This window comes from Triticum urartu, chromosome 5 (assembly GCF_003073215.2).
Source record: "Triticum urartu cultivar G1812 chromosome 5, Tu2.1, whole genome shotgun sequence".
Taxonomy (NCBI): domain Eukaryota; kingdom Viridiplantae; phylum Streptophyta; class Magnoliopsida; order Poales; family Poaceae; genus Triticum; species Triticum urartu.
The window spans coordinates 162235977-162240936 of NC_053026.1; the positions used below are offsets into that span (position 1 = coordinate 162235977).

At 44.7% G+C, this 4960-nt stretch overlaps 1 long non-coding RNA gene across 4 annotated transcripts; it reads right to left on the reverse strand.

Moving 5' to 3' along the window:
• Positions 1-1689: 1689 nt before the first annotated feature.
• LOC125508264 lies at positions 1690-4485 on the reverse strand. Of its 4 annotated transcripts, none has more exons than XR_007283337.1 (3): positions 2565-4485; positions 2107-2358; positions 1690-1997 (listed from the first exon to the last, which is right to left on the reverse strand). It is a non-coding gene; the product is annotated as an uncharacterized LOC125508264 (long non-coding RNA). The 4 variants fall into 4 exon arrangements; XR_007283338.1 differs by having other exon boundaries at positions 1690-2008; XR_007283336.1 differs by having other exon boundaries at positions 1690-2008; positions 2142-2358; positions 2565-4484.
• Between the last annotated feature and the right edge of the window lie 475 nt (positions 4486-4960).

Sequence of the window (4960 nt, forward strand, 5' to 3'; positions counted from 1 at the left end):
AAATATCGAACTTCCCTATTTTTGTAATTTGGACTTCTTGGTTTATTCTTTTAGTGACGGCAAAATCTTAGTTTAGTCCCGTTATTTAAATTTCAACTTCTAGAGTTTTTTTAGAAATGCTGATAATCTCGTTTTTTATGATTTTTTGAACTGCTCTATGTTTAAAATTCAAACTTCTTATTTTTATTACAAGCGGTGAAATATCCGTTTCAAATTGCTCTCTTATTTTTGTACTATTGTGTTATTTTTGTGTGAACTTATGTTCTTCCCGTCAACAGATTCAAATTTTCCATTTTTTATACATTGAAATATTGCTTTATTTTATTTTGAACTTCTTGATTCCATTCTTTAATAACGAGGAAAATCATAGGTTCTATAATTATCAAACTTCTCCATAGTTTTAATTTGGACTTCTTGGTTTTATTTCTTGTAGTAGAAAAAAATTCTAGTCTTGTAATAAACATCAAACCACTTTAATAACGGAACATTTCGTAGGATTTTTGCAAAGAGTAAAATCTGAGTTTTTATAAACATCATACCACTCCATTTTTTTAAATTTGGACTTCTTGGTTTTAGAGAATAAGTAAAGTTTGAACTACTCATTTTATTAAAGTTGAACTTCTGAGTTTTGTTTTTTGTTATGATTGGGGAAAATAAAAACTAAACATTTTTTCGCACACATCTAACCATTGTTGTATTTGATAATTCTTTTACATGAGACCATCCGAATTTATTCATGTACAAACTTTATTTTTGCATTTCGTATTTTGACCTTTTTGCAAATATCTTATATGAACATTCTTTGGGCATCTTTAACGCACTTATGGACGTGCACTTTTCAAGAACTATTCATTTTGGACTCTCACGCATGATGAAATATAACTACAATGATGTGGGTGTTTTTATTTAATTTTAGTGCTTTGAAATATCTTTTTCTTTTAGGTAAAATAAGAAACAACAATTTAACGTGGCTCATAGTTGCTTTTTTTACTTTGTATATCTTGGATGTATTTCTAGAACAAAAATCATAGTTGCTTTAACTTTTAATAATATTACTTCGCCTTTTTCTTGATGGGAGACGTACTTAGATACATTTTGTTTTGAACAAACAATTCATGAACTATCTCAAACTTGACCTTCTCGAACACAATTTCTTGGCCTTAGGAAAATAAATAAAAAATAGAAAAATACATGGTTGTACAAGCATAAAAAATAGATCGATTTCTTTGTATTCTCTTTTATATGCCTATAGAAATACTCATCATCCCCTAGGGGCGATGCACATGTTTCTGAGATCGCAGAAACGCCGAAAAATAAAAACTGGTCGCTCCATCTAACCCCTCCGAGCGGCCCACCCTCCCTCCCGCACCACCTCTCCCCCGATCCTCCAGACCAGCTCCGTAACGATGACATAACAAGGATGGAAAATGATATATCTATAGGAAGACCATCTGCAGAAAAGTCACATCATAATCTTTAACCATGGACAACAAGTTCAAACACAAAACCAAGGACTATAGTAGCTAAACTCTCGCAGAAATCTCTCTCTAGCATTCTAGTTGAACTTGAACAGTAGCGCACCAACATTAGCTAGAGGGCGAGGTAGGACACAACAACAGCAGCTAGCAGCGACCACCAAATGGAGGCTGGGTCATGACGGTGGCACTGAGATGGAGAAGGTGCAGGGCATGGCAGGCAAAAATAACTGTGATTGAAAAGTCTTAATCAGGTAGGTAGGCGTTACAAGAAAAAAATAGCAAGTACATCAAGTTTTAGTGCCTCTTTCACACATAGATGTGCAACAAAATTGGCATTCCTTCTTATATAGATGAACTTGAACCCCTGGAAACTTGTGAGATATGAATGCATCTCTCGAAAGCCATCGACCGCCTCAGAAAAAGACTTGGAATCCTTTGACATCATGCATCAAACTTGGCCTTCAGTCTCAATAATATTATTTCATAATCCTTTTTCAATCACGATCAACATGGTTGTCCCTGCGAGCCAACTATCAGCTTTACGATTATGAAAATACTAGATTTTGGCAAATGTGTACGAGCTACTGAAGAAATTGAAGATAGTTGCAAACAATATACGAGCTACAACCTAACAATTTGCAAGCGCTTGAGTGAAGGCAACACCTTTGTTCTTCTTGAACTTCTCATTTTTCTTATTCTGAACTTGATGTTGTTATTTTTTTGCAACTGCCAGTGCCGGGAGGCCGGCTTCGCTCCGTCAGGTAGCCGCGTCCACCTCCTCACAGGATAGCGAGCAGGGGAGGAAGGAGAGATAGACCTGGCAGCAAGCGGGGGAGGAGCCGGAGTAGCGCTACATCAGGGATGCAGGGTGAACCTGAACCTGAAGTACATAACACACATGAAAAACACTCTTAAGTAATCCAACCCATATCAATTAGCAAGCAAGGACTAAGCTAGAAAGGAAAACGAACACACAAAACTAGTACTGGTGCACTAAGACATTTTAGCCAACATTTTGCGTGCACACACAAAAACTAGAGAAGTGGAGAGTGAAGAAGCAGAGAGGAGGCACAATGGGTAGGGAACCTGCAGTGCTGCATCCGCATTCAGGGATGGGTCGGGGACGAAGGAGCTTGCTGGAGCAGCACCCACCACCCCATGCACGCAAAATTGGAGCTGGTTGAGATGATATGCGTCCTGGAAGAGTCGCCCTGCTGTTGTGGCACGACTTGGACTGCAGCGACCCACACAATTTTTGTTGATGCATACACAATGGAGGAGATGAGCTTCGATTAGCGTCAATTAGCGCGCACACATCTGGCGAGCACAGCGGCCCCGATCCCGGGAGTGGTGGCCCGACGGCGGTGAACAGCCAGTGCTTTGCAGGGCGGGTCCCGGCTGCGGCGCACTATGGGGTTCGTGCGGGAGGATGCAAGGCCGGCCCCCTCCTCAGAAGGCAGCGCCCTGCCGGGAGCCATGGCTGTGACAGGGATGAGCAAGATGTTGAGATCCATCTTACCTCGCACGACAGTGGCGAATGACTACAACTGGAGTCATTGGACTGCAATGGTGGGGTTGAGCTGGAGGATGCAATGGCGGCAGCGACATGCACATCAGTGCCGAGCAAAATAATGTGCCCATTTTTGTTTTCCTGCATTAGAAAATGTTTTGCAAGAGATTCCAGATGCTACAACTAGTTCTCATTAAATTGGAGGATACAAAATCAAATTCCCAATACAAATACATTTTTAATCTGGAACTAACAGAGGTTACAACAGAGAACAATCCCTGGTTTCTCAAATTGGAATTCATGCCCTTTTTATGTCATCGTTACAAACTAGACTTCTCTTTTTTTCTAATAAGAACACACACTATAAAGGAAAAATAGAAATTTCTTTTGCCATCCTTGGTGGAGCACATAACGGCAGGTGCAACAAGTTCAGAGTGTGCAAGTAGAAAGGAAGAGGTTCAGAGAAAAAGACTGACACTTGGTCATGCTGCGGAGGCGTCCTGTAGTCCATACTTGTCTGGAGCAGCAGTAATGAGGACGCAACTAGAGAAGGCCAACGGAAATTTTGCAAATAACACTCCTCGCCACATCACATAATTTGATCTCCTCCAGTACCTGCTACTACTACTCCTCCTTGTTGGATTTGGGCACGGCCAACCTGACGACCAACAACAACAGTAGCACAGGTGGGTCTAATTTTCCATTAACAACCACTGTCGTACGCTGACCATTGGAGGACAAGTCGTGGCTGTGCACGAGAGATGCAGAGGGACCAAGGGGAGCGTGGAGTGGATGAGGTAGGAGGGGCTGAGAACAGCATCATCGACAGCGGGGCTGACTAAGACGACCTGCGGAGGCGTCGGACGGCGGAGAGACGAGGCTGGAAGCTCGAACGGCGCGCGATGACCAGCTCAGAGGCGGTGCATGGGAGAAGGCAGGCTGCGGGGGTGGCGCACGGCGCCCGGTGCGCAAGTGACCCGAGAAAGGAGGCGGGATACAGGGTTGACCCACGGCGAGGTGGGAGGAGCTGGAAGTCCAGATCAGGGTCTCCGCGTGGTTCGCCATGGGGATCCATGGTGATGTATGGCGACTCGCTTGGGGGAGGGAGGTTGGAGCGCCGGCATCATCTAGGATAGGCGAGTGGTGGAATGAGGAGGGCGCGAGCTCGGGAACGGCGGCGGCGGGCGAGCTCAAGAACGGCTACGGTGGCGCACTAGCTCAGGAACGGCGGCGCGCGCGAGCACAGGTGCCGGCAACGCGTGGAGGTGTGTGGATCCTGGTGGCGGCGTTGGTGAGAAGTTGGCGGTGTGGGGAGGTGGGTCGCGGCAGCGGTGGTGCGCAGGCGGCAGCGCAGGGATGTGGCGGCGCGGCGCACGGGGCTGCTTGGGCGCAGCGGCGAGGATCTGGGAGGTCGCCGCGGCAATGGCGGATCTGGGGAGATAAGACGAGGCGTTTTTTTGTTTTGGGAAGTTCGGGAGGCCCCTGTCGGGCCGTGCATTGTGATCCGAACAGTTATTTTAATTCCAGAATTAGAATAGTATTACTATATATATATATATATATATATATATATATATATATTCCTACCCAAGTTAAAAGAGATCAAAAAGAGTCTGTTGTAAAAGCACAACTCAAACATAGGTACCCCTTGGGCACAACCACAATATCACTTGGGGGCTTGGTCATATTCGAACCATAGCTTAAACCCTCTTGATAGGCATAAGGCCACCAGGGAAATCACTTGGGGGCTTGGTCGTATTCGAACCATAGCTTAAACCCTCTTGATAGGCGTAAGGCCACCAGGGAAATCATTTGGGGGCTTGGTCGTATTCGAATCATACCTTAAACCCTCTTGATAGGCATAAGGCCACCAGGGAAATCACTTGGGGGCTTGGACATATTTGAACCATAGCTTATACCTCTCTTGGTAGGCATAAGGCCACCAGGATGATCACTTGGGGGCTTTGGTCGT